Consider the following 18260-nt stretch of genomic DNA (forward strand, 5'->3'; position numbering starts at 1 on the left):
GGGGGGGTGGGGGGTGGGGGGGACCCAAGGAACAAAATAGGCTGGAAAATGCATAAAGCTGAAGTTCCTTTCAAAAGCGCTGGAGAAGTTAACAGCTTTTCCGGGAGGCAATCAGGCAATTCATGCCCAGTGACTACCTAGGCTCACAGCCTTAACATTTCTAACTAGAAATAGGCCACATGCTACACTGAACCGGAAGCACAGGTGCACCTCACTTTGGGCAAAGGCCATCAAAGCAAGTCTGTCAAGACCCAATCAAATTGTGGATTTGCTATAAATGTTACAGAAAGTTGCTTCCAATTCCAAGACCCTGATCAGACAAGCTCTTTAAATGAGAGCCTTCTCTGCTGCATGAATTATTAGTAATATGGTTTATCAAATCAAAACCATGATGCTGGGGTGGACAAATTCTGATCCGCTGTCTCTTTTTGTATGGCTTAAGCTAAAAAGGGTTATTTTTAAATGGCTAGAAAAAAAACGAAGACTATATTGTGACACACGCATGAAAAGTACACAAAATTAAAATTTCAGTGTCCATATACAAAGTCTCATTGGAACACAATCATGCCTGTTTGCTGACGTGTTGTCTATGGCTACTTTCAAGCTACGACACAATGAGTAGATACAATTGCGATATATAATCTGCAAAACCAAAAAGGTCTACTATCTGGCTTTTCACTGAAAAAGTTTGCCAATTCCTATCTTAATTCACCCACAAATTTCAGGAAAAGAACTCCAAATAAATTAAAAGCCCACAAGTAAAATGTAGCTACTGAGAGAAAAAAAATCATTCCTTACCTTCTAAACAGGCTCCCTCCTCAGAAAACTCAGCAGCAATGGCACAACATATAGACAGTCTCCCCAAAAAATCTTTCAAGTTTGCCGCTTTGGTACTCAAGATAGTGGTTAAAAATCAAGGAAAAACATGAAAATAAAAATTAACGAAGGCCTGTGCTGGTTACTTTACCCACATGGTTCCATTTGATGTACACAGAAAGGTTCTGAGGAATGGTTATGCCCATGTTACAGATGGAGAGATTGAGCCCCATGGAGGATGTCTAAGGTCTTCACAAGGTCATGGCAGTACACGGTGTCTTCAGAGCTTCCACCCAGGTTTCACTAGCTCAAACTATTACAAGATGAACTGGACTCCTGTTTAAAAACTCATACTGCTTCTGCCATTTGGAAAAAGAAAATGAAATATTTAAGTGAGTGACACAAGAGAACCACCTACCTTTAAAAGGAATGGTCATTTAACAGAGATATGTTTGTTTTATTAAATGCTGCATGCTTTAGTGTTGAGTAACACTAAAGTAACAACCAGTTCCTGTACTTAGTACCACCCTGAGCACAGCCAAATTCATCTAGACAAACACACTATATAACCTCTTTATCTGTCTGCTGTGAAGACGTGAAGGCGGCTGGCTTCAGCCCAGCATCCTTGCCCCATGGAGACTCTTCTCCCTATGCTTACCTCCCAGGGCAATTTTTTATATCCAGCAATAAATCACTTGTAATCTTAGAGGCAGTGACACTTATCTACCAAATGATTCAGGTCTTCCAAAATCTCTTAACAAAGCCTGATGCCATAGCCAGTAGTAGAATTACAGATTTTATTACCATAACTATGATGACGCCTAGCAGTGAACACACACAGCACTTAACAGTGTGCCAGGCAATGTTCCAAGCATTTTAAATGGACTCATGTATTTAACTGTTAATCCTCACATCCCTACAAGTCGGCACTATAATTAGTTTTATTTTACAGATCATGAAATTAAGGCACAAAGAAATTAAACGATTTGCCAAGGTCTCATTGCCAGTAGGTGGCAGAGCTGGGATTCAAACCCAGGCAGTGTGGCATCAGAATTCACACTCCTTACCACAAACTTCACTGTTTCTCCGTACTAGATCAAATAAAAACATATAAATGTGAAAATCAATTGTACATGATTAAACATGTTTTATTAATAGTAGAGAGCAGTCTTTAAATTGAAAAAGGGTCGCAAAGAACAAGCTGCATAAATGAATAGAAATAAGAAAAGCTTTTCTCAAAATGCAATGTTATTTCTTTTTTTAAAAAAAAAGAAAAAAAAGAAACATCTGGAATGTTCAGAGATGGCAGAGTGCTTCCAAGTTGATTTACCTTCACAGCAAGTCAGGCAGGGAAATCTTTCTGTTTTGTATTTTTCTAAGGGCCTGAAACTTTTTAGATTATACTAAAACAACTCAGCTTTTCCTTGAAGGGTGAGGTTCTTTCCATATTATCAACCTGAAGAATAATTTTCACAAATGTTTTGATTTAATAGTTATTTTTAATCCATAACTAACCCTCTACAGCAACCAGAGGCCTCGGTACAAGTTCGGGCTGAATCTGACCACAAACCATTGTGAGCAAACACATGGTACGCTCACCATGCCTCACTCTGTGCCCCCAAAGCAGATGTAATTAATGATATTCCTCTTCCCCATGGAGCCCATCCTTCTCAACAGAAAGATGGGGTGTTATCTTGGATAATACTCCAAGAGACCAATAGGAAGAGACTACAGTAAAGACGTAAGATGAAATCCATCGCTTAACCCTAAATCAGTGACAGCTCAGCATCAGGGAAGGCCTTCTTTACTGCCAATAGTTCATGGGGTCTAGAAATGCATTGGAGTTTCTCCACCAACTCACGCTTGTCTTAACCAATCAAGAATTTATTAGCTCACACAATAGGACGTCCAGTGGAAGGGCAAGCTTTAATGCTAGTTAATTCAGCAGCTCAAGGAGAATCAACAGGAATCCAGATTCCTCCCCTCCTTTCCAGGCCGGCACTCCTCAAATTTGATTTTATCCTCAGGCTGACAGCAAGACAGCAGTAGCAGTTGTGGGCGACACATCCTAACAGCACCCAAAGCAGGAAGACCATAGCTTACACGGCTTCGAGGAAAAATGCAGATTTCCACAGGAGGGCCCCAGTAGACACATCTTCTCATTCCAATGGACAGAGTCAGATCACATGGCCAGTCCTGAACCAATCACTAACAAAGGATGTAAAACAAATAAACCTGCCCCTAGAGCAAGAGTTTGGCTTCTCCCCAGCTACACAGCTTCATAGAGGGTGGGCACCGATGCAAAACTGAGGCTCTATTAGGAAGAAGTAGATAGATGCTGCAAAGGCATCAAATATTATCTACAACAGGCCTTCAGACCTGAGCAAGATGCAGACCAGAGATCAAAATTGGACACCCAGAGGTCAAGCTGAGCCAGAAGACAATTACTTCAGCCCTCATGGTGTAATAAAAACTGAAATCATTAACAAAATTTTAAAATTGGGAGTAATTAAAGATCTCTATTTTTAAATTTAAGATCTCTGTTTCCTCTTGAAATATTGGAATGATCTAAACACTGACTTAAATTCCCCTCCAGGCAACATTCTGCCCAAGCCAAATAGAGCTGACTTTGGAGAAGAGGCATGTTGTGTCCAGTTCTCCACAGTTCAGCCACTCCCTGTGACTCTCCTACCCGACTCCTTTCCTTCAGCTGCCTGAGCCCAGACGGCATTTATTGAGTTTGTAACCTTAATGCTGGCCATCATAGTAACCAGCTGGAGAAAGTGGGCCTTCAACCTGGTAAAACCCAACAAGGGAACGTCTACCCCTAGGTCTAGACTTTTTCAGAGAATTTAATTCCAAGAAGAAACAGGAGGGAGAGTCAGATTAATAATCGAAATTTTCTAGCTACATTCTCAGACCTCCCCCCACTCCCCCCCAAAAAAAGTCATGTAAGATTTAAAGTTTGTAGAGCTGCCTGTTTGTGGTAAAGAAAAACCTATCAAATGAAGAGCATCAGAGTGATCCAGCTCCGTACAGTTTCAGATTCAGTACAGTGTTTGATGCATCTGACTAGCATTTGGCCTTAGGCATTTCTCTTTTAATGAATCCCAAAGAACATAGTTTGATCCAACCTCTGAATTCATGCAGCATTCTCTCAGAACAATATTCATAAGTCTTTAAAGGAGACTTATACCAGGAAGACAGAATTTACACTAAAATGAAAACCTACCAGGGACTTCCACTTACCTAAAGCTTTTATTTCACAGATGGCTGTCCACACCACTTCTATTTCACCAGCTATCCTGTTGAGGAAGGAGGAATAAAGAATACCAATTCTAGTCCCCCGAAATTATACCAAAATGACCCATTTAGGATGTCTGTCACTCTAGGTTCCAAAGTGGGTACCTATTATTTTCGCCTGGCCCAAGGCTCTTGGCAAAGACCCCGCTTTCCTAAAAGAAGGCCATTCCAAGAGGCTACTCTTTAAACTACATCCTAAATATTCCCCTTCAAGCCGGGGCAGAACTTATTTTCTCCTAGTCCTTAAAAAATGTCAAAGGTGAAGGGATTTTGTGGCTTTAATTAACATTCCTTTCAGTATGTTTTGATTTAATGAACAGAGTATTTATCCTGTGTGAGCCTGACCTAATCAGGTGTTTTAAAAGAGACAGAAGCAGCAGAGTAGCTCCCCTGTTGGCCTTGAAGAAGCAAATGTCCATGCTGTGGAAATGGCCACACGGCAGGCAAAGACAGGCAGTCTTTAGAAGCTGAAACCTCAGTCCTACAACCACAAAGACCTGAATTCTGTCAACCTGTCAGTAAACTTGAAGAGCACCCCAAGCTTCAATGAGATCACTGCCTTGGTCCACTCCTTGATTTCAGCCTGAGCAGAGGACTCAACTCATTTCCAGACCCACAACCCACAGAAATTCTGAGATAAAAAAAATTCATGTTGTTTTAAGTCATTGAGTTTGTGGTGATTTGTTACACAATGATAGATAGAAGGTTGCCACCAAGTAGGAAAATGGCAGAGACACAGGTGGAACCTCATAACCTTTTAAAGAAGGCCATGGAGGACTCTAAATCATTCTAGTTCTGAGTCTTGAGCCATTTATCCGTTAGCACAGTTCTTGGCATATTGTCAGAGCTCTCAATACATACTAACTGAATGAGAAAATAAATATATGCATGATTAACAACTCACTCAACAAAAAGGACCAGGAATGGGATGTGCCTATTTATGAGATGTGAGATTTGCTTTAGAACAGAGTATAGTAGGACCCAACAAGAATGGTCTTTGGGTCCAGAGAGACCAGGACTCCTCTCTTAGCTGTCCCTTTACCAGTTCTGGGATCCTGGCCAGGGAACAAAGTTCACCTACAGTGCCATTTTCTCATCTACACAGAAAGGAACAACTCAAATAGTTGTCATGAGGATTAAATTAGGTAATACATATATAAAGGCACCAAGCTTTATGCTTGATTCTGCAAGTTTTATAAAAATTAGCTCTTCCTTCTTCTTTACTACCCTGACACAATTAACTCTCTAAGTAGATTTGGCACAGCTAATAAGGTTCTAGAGCAATGAAACCCGTGACAAGTAAGTTGACAAAAGGCATTGGTATTTAGACTCAAATATCTAATATACAAGGCTAAAGACCATTACTTCAATTTACTCAGACCCCAATTCCTAATTTGTTAAATGGGAATGATACTTACATTACAGGGTGCTGGAGAGGGTTAGATGAGAACACATATGAAAAAAAAAAATAGTACATAATAAGCCATTAAAGTTATTATACATATGGACTCTTGTGTTTATTTGAGCTGGCAAAGGCAAAGTGTTCCAATAGGCAATGTAAGGCCACTGAAGGACATTAGGAGTTATTGTGTTCTCGCAAAAAGGTATGTTAAAGTCTTTACCCCAGAATCTCAGAATATGACCTTATTTGGAAATAGGGTCACTGCAGATACAATTAGTTAAGACAAAGTCATACTGAAATATGACTGGTGTCCTTATAAAGGGTGAGAGACACAGAAAGAAGATGGTCCTGTGAAGACACAGAAACATGGAAAATTCCATGTGAAGATGAATGGAGAGATTGCAGTAATGTGCCTACTATCCAAGGATTGACGGCAAAGACAAACTAGGAAGTGGCAAGGAACAGATTCTCCCTCATAGCCTCAAAAACAAAACAAAACAAAACAAAAAAACAACAACTCTGCCAACACCTTGATCTTGGACTTCCAGACTCCAGAACTATGAGTCAATAACTTTGTTGTTTTAAACCACCTAGTTTGTGGAGCTGTGTGATGGCAGCCTTAGCAAACTAATATGAAGGTTGGCCCCAGTCAGTGGTATATTTGTAAATATCTATTATCCAGCTCTGGGAGGGGGCTGGATTGAAGCATTTGCTAACAACTATGGTGTAAATAGTCCCACCACATCTAACTTCAAACTACCAATGTGCCATCACTAAATGTGAAGTAGGGAAGAGTTACATAGTAGTACATCATCATACAGCATTTCTACCATACAGACACAATAGATAAAGGCTTAAGAGCATAGATAACAGTAAAATGTATTAAAATAACTAGGAAGTATTTACTACTTCTTAAATATAATTTCCTTGTAAACTTGCATAATTTTAAAAGACTGTAATAACCGGCTCACAAAATTCCTGGAAAAGTAGCCACAGTGCCCATGAGCCTGCCCAAGCAGCTCCCTGCCCCAGGAAAGGATGCATAGAGCAGAGGAGAAGCACACGAAGCATAAATCTTCCGCCCTCACAGGTCTAAACTATTCCTGGCCTTGGGAATATGGTCTTCACAACTGAGTCCCTCTGCAGAAGAGGGGTCACGCCTGCTATCAGATGGTAATAGACAGTGTTCGGTTAATTAAGCAGGTTTTAGTGCAGCTAAAACCCTGGGCCTATCTTCTCCCTGATCCCATAAAGCATTCGTGGCAGTTTGGTTTTTAAGCAATACAAGAGTAATTGGAAATCAATTTCCTCTCTCCTTGATGAACAATGGACTATTTAGTGTAACCCAAAGAGAAAATTAGAAGCCATGTACGTGAGGCAGCTAGCTGGAGCCCCAGCTGCGGCGTACTCCTCGATTCCAACTCAAAACTGATGCTTGACCGGTACCACCGTGAGGAGCTGGTCGTACTCCCATCTGAACTATGTTACCTGTCAGCACTGGCTTGGTATTTGATCATCTCAATTACAAGGGTATAGGGACCATATTTTGTCCTTCTTATTCAATCAACACACGCATAATGAGCAACATCTAAGAGCCAGGTGCTCCGGAGAGTCCAGTGAGCAAGACAGATACAGCCACAGTCCTTCTGGCACACACAGGATCGCAAAGGCTACGAGGGCCTGAAACAGACGCCTAAGGAGGTTTCAGTTAGCAGTCACAGAGAGACACTATCCAATTAATGAGCTGCATTTCACGCCCAAAGGCTGGAATTCCACCACTATTACCTAGACACCGGATCCTGGACAACTTTAGCCTTAGCTTAAATTTGAGCATAACAGTACCTGCCCTTATAGGGTTACTGTAGGGTCCAGATGAGATTATGCAGGAGCGTGAGCTGCCTGATACCACACACTTAACTTGACCTCTTCAACACCTTTACTCCATGGCAACTTTCTCCAATGAAGTCTATTTAAAATAGGTGGCACCTACCCACCTCCACCAACTCCCAATTTCCCTTAACATTCTTTCCTTTTTCCTGATACTCATTGCCTTCTAACATGTTAGTTCCTCAACACACACACATTCCACTAAATCATAGGCCCCAAAAAGGAAGGTATCATGTCAGTTTTGTCACTTTTGCGAATATCTTAAACAGGATATAACAAATAGGCCTTCGATAAACAATGTGGATGGATAGATGTATGGATAGAGATGGAACTCTGATAGAAGAGACGATATCTCATTGATCTTTGAATTTCCCAACATCTTACACAAAGTGCTCTCAATTTTCATTGAATTAACAAAATACACCATGAACATTGAATGCAGCCTACAAATACTGAGATTAGCAAAATATATAATATCCTTACTTGTCCCAATTCCTATTTATCACATGGCAAACATGCCCCCATACTATGGTTTCTCAATGTTTTTTCCAAGTACATTTTGGCTGAGAAAACTCCAGCAAGGGAGAGAGCAGGGGAGGTTGCCCAGAAGCCTCCACCTTGATACAATGAGAAATCTTTTTTAAAACCTATTTTATATACTAAGATTTCAAGTACAATTTTTTCTATTTTTTTTTTTTAATATATGAAAGAACTTTTTTTTCCTATATGCTTTTTTAAATTGAGGTATAACTGACACACTTAAATGTAGAATCTAAAAATAAAATACAAAAAATCAAACTCACAGATACAGAGAACAGATTGGTGGTTGCCAGAAGTGGAGGGTAGGGGTTGGCAAAATGAGTGAAGGAAGTCAAAAGATATAAACTTATAAAACAAGTGAGTCATGGGGATGTGATGTACAGCATGTCAAATACAGTTAGCAATCCTCAAATATACAATACAGTATTATTAAGAGAATAAATCTGAAAGTTCTCATCAAATTTGATTTTATTTACAAAATAGTTTTCATAGCTAAAGGTAGACTCGAAAACATTCAACTTGAAGACATTTTTTTTTTGTAGGAGGGGAACATTATCATGACCAAACTTTCATTTAATGAAAGTAAATTACCATCTGGGGTATTGAAGAGGTTAAATTCAAGTCAGTGTACAAGGTTTTAGCAAGTCAAAATTACCCTCGACAAATCCCTTGAATCACCAAAAAAAGTACATATCTATTTTTACGTCATGATACAGGACATGTATTGTGTAATGCCAGCATCTGCCACCCACTGCACTGAGCGTGACTAAAGTAAATCAAAGTCTTCATGCAGGTGACGGGATCAGAATTATTATGGTTTTTAATAACCAAAAGAAAACCAAAGATGAGTAGAAGACTCTAAAGCCTTCCTGCTCATCTACAGGGTTGATTCTATTTTATTGTATTATAAAGTCTCTACAACCTTCATAAACATGAATAATACATTTGTTTGCTGTGGTAAGGAACACGAGACATGTGAAAGCACCTAGGAAAAAAACAAAGTAAAACACAGATGTTTAATAATTTTGAATCTGCAGACTGCTTGACTAAAATCACTCTTACTTGAGATTTTAGAGACACAAAACCAACCATCTTATCCATCTGTTATGCGTTGAATTGTGTCCCCAAAAATTATATGTTTTAACCCCACAACCTAACCCCCAACACCTCAGAATGCGACCTTAATTAGAAATAGGGTCATGGCAGAAGTAATTAGTTAAGATGAAGTCATCAGGGTGGACCCTAACCAAGTGAGACAAATGTCTTTGTAAACGGGGAAAATTGGCATACAGACACAAACACAGAGAACATCATGTGAAGATGAAGGCAGAGTTCAAGGTGATGCTTCTACAAGACAAGGAATGACAAAGATTGGCAGCAAACCACCAGAAGTTCAGAGGGGCATGAAACAGATTCTCCCTGTTCTGTCCACAGGACTTCTAGTCTCCAGACTTGTGATCCCGGACTTCTGGCCTCCAGCATTGTGAGACAAATTTCTGCTGTTTAAGCCAACCAGACTGTGGCATCTTGTTACAGTAGCCCTAGCAAATTAACACAACATCCAAGCTCACACCTTCTCCTATGGGCCCACTAAGGCCATTGAATCTAAGCTCCTGGACACTGGTCTCATGACTCGAAGTTACAACTTAACTGATTTCTGAGTTTAATGAGTGTGTCTGATATCTCTCCACTCTATCATCAACTAATAAACCCTAAAAGAAGAAATAGGAAGTGGACAGCGCAGGATGACCAACCACACGTCCTTATTCATTGATAAGAAAAGGAGACTCCATGGTAAAAAGACAGAGACACTCGCTGCACTGCCTCATTCAAGCGAGAAAACCCATTCTCAATTTCTCTACTTTGTTGGCCCACTCCTTTTCTTCCCCCGGTGAATAAAAATACCCAAGGGGAAATGCGGACCTATTCATCAACATTCCTAGCCAGACAGCGAACTGCTTAATGGCTTTATCGATTCCTTGTTTTGCTCTACATTATGTGTTACATTGGCTCAAGCAGTCCATACGAGAAGAATCAAGATGGTGTTGGCAAAAAGGCATTATTTCATTTTAAGCTTGTTACCACTGAGACCAGTCAACCCTGAACAGAAGTAGCCAAGTTTCAAAACAAGCATGTGCAAAATTCCTATTCATTCCATGCCAATAGCTCCTTTCCATGGCCAATATCCCTTGATTTCAAAGCCCTAATCTTAGTTGGTAAAGAAAAACAAACTGTGGCAACAACTGTGCCTTTAAGTGGATTTTTCATGCTAGAATAATGTTTTGTTGTATACTCCAAGATAATGGTTCCAAATGCTTTAAGGGGATAAACTTCATATTAGTAAAATGACTAATTACAACTAACATAAACCACTCTATCTATCCATTTCCTATAAATATCAATACATGGAAAAATATAATGGCTCACAAAACCCATCAAAGAAATACAGGATCTTCAATGTCCTCACAAATTTACCCATTTTAATTGGTTAAATTAAATATGATAAAAGCAAACAACACGTAGGATGTCAAAACAAATTTATTAAGTTGAAGACAATAACCTAACACCCAAATTCAACATCATAGAAAAGATTAAATCAGACGCTTTAACAAATGAACTTGGCTGCTTTGACATCGTGGGCAGTTGGCAGTATCCTTGAGCTAACAAACCGGGGAAAGTAAAATTTGATATTAAGAGTTCTACACTATTTATTTCAATCATATATACAGTTACTAAAATTTGGGTTAAATGGCATAAAAACCTTGAGAAATTTATTCAATTCTCAAAAGCAGTTAAAACTCCCAATTCATATGCATGAAATTATCATTTTTTTCATCATCCTTTCTTTCAAAGAGGAAATAATCGCTAACTAGCAACTGAAAGAAGTGGTTTCAAATCCACTTCTACCACTAACTTGCTGTGATCCTGAACGGGTCTCAGGTCCCCAGATGTCAGGATTCTTATCAGGAATGAAAGCAAACACTCTGTTTTAAAGACTCATGCAAGAGCCTCATGTATCACCCCCCACAAATAAATAAGGTTCTGTAGGTTTCACATTCTGTGTTTCAGCAAGAAAAATCAGATTGAAGAAAGGATCCTGTGTTTTAAAAAAGTCTGAAAACCACTGGTGAAATTTGGTCTTTTGTTTTTCAAAATAATCCTGTTACTTGTAGAAATGAATATCTATGTTATTTCATACTCACACAAGAAACATGATATAAACATAAAGTAAAATTCCACTTATTTTTAAGCTAAATGTGGATATCCAGTGTTACATACAAAGGAAAAACAAAGTTGAAACTAACTTTCGGGGGTTCAAGAATAAAGATGTGACCACAGATAAATTTTTTGCCTTAATCTAAGCATTTCAAAATAAGCAACTTTTGAAGAATACTTTGTCTTAATACATCTTTGGCCAAAGATCAGAAAACTGATGTAAAAAGCATACCTTTTCTATGCCTGCTGAAACCAAATACAAATTAAGATTATTCAAATTTGTTTTCCAAAACTAACTGTCCTCCTGCCTAAACAGGTTTTACCTTTTGAAGGTGGGCTATGATAAATTAAATGAGGAGGGAGAGCTTTCTTTTCAATAATATTTTCAAATTTTCAAGTTTTGCTAAATAATCCAATGGTGCTGATTGTGGCTCAGCAGTCCGGCACCTTGGTCCTGGCAGCAAGGGAGGAGACGAAGGGGAGGCAGCTGTGGCGCTGGAGGCAAGCTATTGATTGTGAGTGGCAGCGGGGCCATGGGGACAGGGCGAGATGTTCCTAAAGGCCCCTGTGGCAGCAAAATGGCATCAGTGTTTTTTCTGACCTAAGTCCTTGTTTACCAACTATGGACATGGGACAATAAAATGTCAACATGAGCGAGGAGCTGAGTATAGATCAGAACTGAGGTCTCAGCCACCCATTCCAGGCAGGCCAAGACCTGCAATATCTGCCTCACCAGCCAAGAAGCTCAGCAGGATGCAGTCTCTACACAGGCTCTGCTCGGTGACCACTTCTGGGCCAAAGCCCTGCGTGTTGCAGAAACTCCAGACTATCATGCACATCCAGGACCTGCCAGCCAGCAGCTGATGTATAATAAGTTCCGCAAAGAGTGTTCTCGTCATCAAGAAGGTCCAGACGCCAGCCTGTTCCAGCCCTTTAAGGAGTTCTGCATGTACATGATTGTGTATGTGGAGAAGAAAGTTCTAGAAGACCACAATAAGTGATGACGACTTCAAACTAATTTAAAGGAAATTCTTCAGAGAAGATTAAGATGACATTCCCAATCAGATCGATTTTGTCATATGCCTGGGAGGAGACAGGACCCTGCTTTAGGCCTCATAGCTTTTCCAGGGCAGCATGACTCTGGTGACAGCCTTCCACCTGGGCTCCCTGCACTTCTTGATCCCCTTCAACTTTGAGAATTTTCACTCCCAAACTACTCAAGTGATGCAGGGGAATGCAGCTGTTATTCTTCAGAGCCAGCTGAAGGTCTGGGTCATGATGGATCTCGGAGACAATAAGATGGCTGTACCCAGTGGAATCAGGGAGAACAGGGCTGCAGACCTGGACACGAGGGCCAGAAAGCAGGTCATGCAGTATCAGGTCTTGAATGAGGTGGTGATGGAATGCTCCTCGTACCTATCCAATGTGAATGTCTACCTGGACAGACATCTTATCACCAAGCTGCATGGTAACAACACGATCATCTCCAGCCTGACTGGCAATACAGTGTATGCGGCTGCAGCCAGGCCCTCCATGATCTACTCCAACATGCCAACCATCGTGATCATGCCTATCTGCTCGCACTTGCTATCATTCCAGCTCACTGTGGACCCCAGAGGGGATGAGCTGAAGATCATGCTGTCACTGGAAGCAAAGAACGCCAGGTGGGTGTCTTTCGACTGACAAAAGAGACAAAAGATCCGCCAACAAGACAGCATCAGCATCACTACCTCATGATACCCGCTCCTTTCCATCTACATCTGAGACCCTGTGAGCAACTGGTTCTGTACTGGAACATGCAGGAAAAGCAGGCTCATTTCACAGAGGTGGAGGGCGAGGAGGGTTAGGCCCATGCTCCTGCTATGGCCACACAGGGACTCCATAGCCCCAAAGTCTCGCTGGTGTTTACCTTTTCCTTTTCTGCACCTTCTCACTTGCCCTCTGGGGAACAGGCCAACCTGAACACATGTGTGGTAAATGGTCACACACCCTGCGCTAGTATAAGAAATCACGTCACTTCTGTGTGCAGCCAGAGGAGGAGCTTGGAATCTGCTTTTTGTCAACCAGATCAGCCATTTTTAACATTGTAAATCTGACTTCTTTTTTTGGATTTCTAAATAAGCGAAGTGAGCAATGGCAGCAGCTCTGAAGTCAACACCACGCACACCTGTGTTGTCAGTCAGAGCCTGGGCTGGGACCGGGAGAGCCGAGCTGGACAGGTCCTTTGTAACTCATCAGGAAGCTTTTCAATAAATTAGTCTATTGAAATTCAGAGGGAATCAGAACAGATTGCTCTACATTTTGTTGTTAAAAATAAATGCCTCATAGCCAAAAACATTAAAATATATATGTATGTGTGTGTGTGTGTGTACGCACATACACACACACACACACACACACACATATACGATGTTGCTAACACTTCAAGTCTGTAGCTGGTTTAACTTAAACTTTGTTTACTTAAAGAAACAGAAGTGTAAAAATAAATATAGCATACAGATTTTCTAATATTTTACCTAGACATGAACATTAGCTAGACTTCTTGCCCATTATATAAACTAGTAACCCAAAAAATGATAAAGACTCTAAGACCCAAATCCAGTCATATACAGAAATCTTAGAACATAGTTCCATCTAGAGCTTGACAGCTGCTAATGTGTATATAAACAATACTCCACCTACTAACTTATGCATATGACATTATTTTATTCAGTGAAGGGTCAAGGACTAGGGCCAAACTACCAAATTATAAATGAAATTCTCTTGCACCTTCCGTCAAGTAGCTGTACCCCTTTACCCAGATTCTGACATCTAGTCCCTTTCTCGGTACTGCAACACTGTTGCCACATCTTGGAGACCGCCCAAACTTTGAGGACACATTCCTGGCTGTAAGAAAAGATACCTTAAGAGTTTCCATAGTTTAACTTCAGTTAACTTCTTTGAGCAGCTAAGTAACACTATATAATCAGACTTTTCTCTCCATCTGCAAAAGATAGAAGTACAATTAATAAATTTCTTAAAATGTGAATATGACTGTGCTGATCCCGCCATCCACCTGTGGTGAAAACATACAGTTCATCAGCTAACACAAACCTATGGCAAAGCTGCTACACTCAGGGCACAAAGGAAACACCCACGTCTTGCAGTTCTGTTCAGGGAGGTGGGAGATTATCATGGTTCAGCCACATGCAGCATGTCCAGATGGAAACCCAGAAATGTAGACTCATCTGTGTTTTGACTAAATGACAAACATCTGTAAACAGACAGGCTTTCTTACTTTTCACCCAGATTAAGAAAAACTCCTTTCATTTTCCAATAACAGACTCACAACAGTTAAAAGAAAAAAAAAAGCGTTAATTGTAACAATCCCCTGTCGATCTCAGACCTTAGCTATGCACAGATCAGGCCAATTTTGTTGTAACATCATGTTTCTTCCTGTAAGCTATTTCCCCAAACACACTGTGCAGATTTCTGTCATGCTTTATTGATAAGAGTCAGGCTTGAAAGCAAGGCTGCCAGATTATTCGCATAGAATAAGTTACGGACATCTAAAGTGCTGATGGATGTTGGCTCCATTGGCACGACCAACCAAATGGCAGACTTGCAGCTTAAACTGCTGTACCAAGGACCTGGCACAAAGTAGATACTTGAAATATTTGCCAAACTGAGTAACACTCTACCTAACAAACATAAAACATTAAGCCCTGGGTGTGCTTCTCCTGGGTGTGCTTCAACAGAAATAATTGATTTGGACCAAGGGAGGGTGTGGAAAGGGGATGCTCAGGCAGCCCTTGGAAACAGCTCTTGTCCTCTAAATAAGCAGCATTTGCAATGTCTGCCTCTTTTCTACTAGGACTCCCAACGTCTGAGAGCGGCAATGAAGGACTGACCTACTTTACTTGAGCCTATCAGCACGTCAGCCACCACGTCAATTCATATTTGGTCTGCTCAGAATGGAAGAAATGCCCATATAACTAACAGCCCACAGCTGCACCCCACACAGGCAGAGATGCAGGGCTCTGCATTGTAATCCTCCCATGCCCTCCTCCCGGATGAGCACTTTCATCCTCTCTTTGTGTTTAAATCCACTTGGTCCACAGCATTCTGATTAGTCTGTGCTGGGCTGAGAACAGGCTTCCAAAGACTTGTTGATTCCATCCAAATACTCAGGAACAGGCTGGATACTCAGTTAAGAACTATGCCTACAACATAGTTTTAGACTCTGGTTTCTAAACTATTTTTTTTTTAAAGTAATTCTATCAATCAATACACATTCATTACATGCCACAGTGAACACTCCGAGATGCATTTTATTTTTTAAACACAGCTGTCCATCTGCTGCTTACATTGCTGATAAAGCTCTAAGTGATTAAGGAAAAAAAGAATTCGTTTGCTGTGATAATACACAGATCCGTGTATCTTTCCAACTGCCTTCAAGGTTGAAAGAAATGAGGTTTTGATGAGTACCAGCTAGCTATTAATTAGATTTAGCAGCAACAAAATATTACTTTTCAAGCACTTTAAAGAACTGAGAAAAGCTACAGAGCTCAGCAGAATTTTTCTCTCTGTGTTTTGGTTTCCTGACCCCCTTTTTTCTAATTCTTCTCCTCATTAAAAATGCCTCAATCTGAAAGGAAATGAAAACAAGAACAAGAGCTGATAAGTAAAAGCAAGTGATGATTATAAAAACATCATTCATCTAGCTCTAGTTTTCAAAAAACCCATTTCATTTTGTTTAGCTAAGGAGAGCTTTATACACAGATTACTTTTAAGGAATAAGCTTTAAGTTTTAAGTGCTTATTTCCACCTATGTAACCACAGCTATTTTGACTGTGAGAAAAATTATTCAGACCTTCTTTTTTTTTTAATCTGATTATTTTCCCCTATTTAACAAAGAAAATACTGATTCCTGGGTTGAATCTAGAGGACTCCCTAAGAGCGATTCACCATGGGGTCTTTTTCTCGACATATAACTGTTTTAGGGTCCCCAGGGTGTCTATCCTAATGGGGCACAGAGGTACTGGGGTATACGTGGAGAAATACTAAAAAGAGGGAATGTACAAACATGATCCAAGTCGTCTGTACTTCTCCCAGCCCATTGTTTCTCGAATTTCTACGTGCACAGGAATCACTTGGAGAATCTTATTAAGAACAGATCCAGACCCCACTCTGGATTCCCCAAGTGATCTAAGATTCCCCAAGTGACCTAAGATTCTGCACTTCTCACAAGTTCACAGGTGATGCTGATGCTGCTGGTCAGAGGATGATACTTTGAATAGTAAAATATGGAATATCCTAGAATACCTATTCAGAACCTGTGTTGTTTTTGCCAACCCAGCATCCTCTGTGGGACCACAGAAAACTAACCAGACTTCGGAGAGCTCAAAAGGTGATTTTTTTTTCCACCCCAGCCCAGCCTTATTGGGGTATACTTGACAAAGATATGTTGATTTTATGGGACTGCAGAAAACTAACCAGACTTCAGAGAGCTCAGAAGGTGATTTTTTTTCCACCCCGGCCCAGCTTTATTGGGGTATACTTGACAAAGATATGTTGATTTTCAAAGACTTAAACATCAAGTTCTCGAAACAGGCAGATCCACATCCTTTCCCAAAACATGGGTATTTCTTACAATCACTACTAAGAAAACAATTTGAAATCATTTTGGTTAGGTATAAACTTTACATAATAACAAAAATGGTTTACTTGCTCTAGCACAGTTTAAGCCCCAGAGAAAAGGAAGATTCAGACATGTTTTCTTACCTCCAATACCTCCTACTGAGGACATGCCCAGCAGTTTCTTCTGCCTCCCTCCGGCTCATTCAACCTTTTCTTATGCTCATTTATTTCCATATCAGTTTCTAGTCTGTGAGTGCTCTGATAGTGAGAACTCAGCTATCTTTTCTAGTCTCAGCACCAAACTCAGTAACTGGAACTCAGTAGATAATGAACAATTAGTGCCTAATGAGTGTCAGGCACTGTGTGGGGCCCTTCACATCCATTATCTTGTGGAATCTCATCTTTGAGGAATGATGCTCAAGGATCCTCACAGAAAGCCAGATTCACAACAGGCTGACTAACTTATCTGCCTAAGCATAGAGACAAGATTGGAACCAAATATGTCTACCCAGTTCCAAAGCCTATGGCCCCCACAACTATGTTATGGTGCTTCTGTAAATATTTCTAAACAGGAGGCTATCACGCGTTCACTGCCAAATTCAAAACCTGTCACCCACAGGTTCTCTCTAGTTCCTCTACCCACCTCATTGCTCTCCCCTCTTCCCACTGCCTCTCCAACTAGTTTCCACACCACTGACCTGGAAGTGGATGCCACCAGCCCTTCCTCCTTATGACAGTTTTTCACATTAAGGCAAGTATGCCTTTGCAAATTTGACGTTTCTTTTCTGTCACTCCACAACAAAGCAAGGGAATAAAATTCATGGACATCCTTGGGTTGATGTACAGATGATCCTGGACTTACCATAGGGTGATGTCCAATGAACCCATCATAAGTTAAAAATATAAGTCGAAAATGCATTTCATACACCTTACCTCCTGAAACATCATAGCTTAGCCTAGCCTACCTTAAACATGTTCAGAACATTTACATTAGCCTACAGTTGGGCAAAACCATCCTGCTGCCACTGCCCAGCATCAACAGAGTTATTGTACTAAATGTCACTAGCCTGGGAAAACATCAAAATTCTAAGTACAGTTTCTACTGAATGCATATCACTTTCTCACCATCATAAAGTTGAAAAATTGTAGTCGAACCATCGTAAGTCAAGGACCATCTGTACACTTGGCCTGCAAATATCACAGCAGCTTATCTTCTTGCCCTCTCATCCTTCAAAAAGAAAGAAAAAGAAACAATATACACAAGAAGCAAGGCAAAGCAGACCAGCTAGGTAAAACAGAATCACACCCTAGGGTGTCTAGGATCAGGTGGGAGGACAGGCTAGCCAAAACCTCCACTTCTATTTTCCTATGACCCAGCAGGCCCAATTCTATCAACCTTAAACAAATACTAGCAAATATGTGGAAGGAAGTTCAAATAAATAATCATTATTTGAAGTGACCTTAATGACCTTAATGA

At 40.4% G+C, this 18260-nt stretch overlaps 1 protein-coding gene and 1 pseudogene across 3 annotated transcripts in view; one reads left to right on the forward strand and one right to left on the reverse strand.

Moving 5' to 3' along the window:
* The window catches only part of PTPRG (protein tyrosine phosphatase, receptor type G), a 642217-nt gene that overhangs the window by 599891 nt on the left and 24066 nt on the right, over positions 1 to 18260 (reverse strand). The window lies entirely within an intron of this gene.
* Positions 11261 to 13423, forward strand: LOC107196077 (annotated as a pseudogene).

This window comes from Pteropus alecto, unplaced genomic scaffold, assembly GCF_000325575.1.
Source record: "Pteropus alecto unplaced genomic scaffold, ASM32557v1 scaffold75, whole genome shotgun sequence".
NCBI lineage: Eukaryota > Metazoa > Chordata > Mammalia > Chiroptera > Pteropodidae > Pteropus > Pteropus alecto.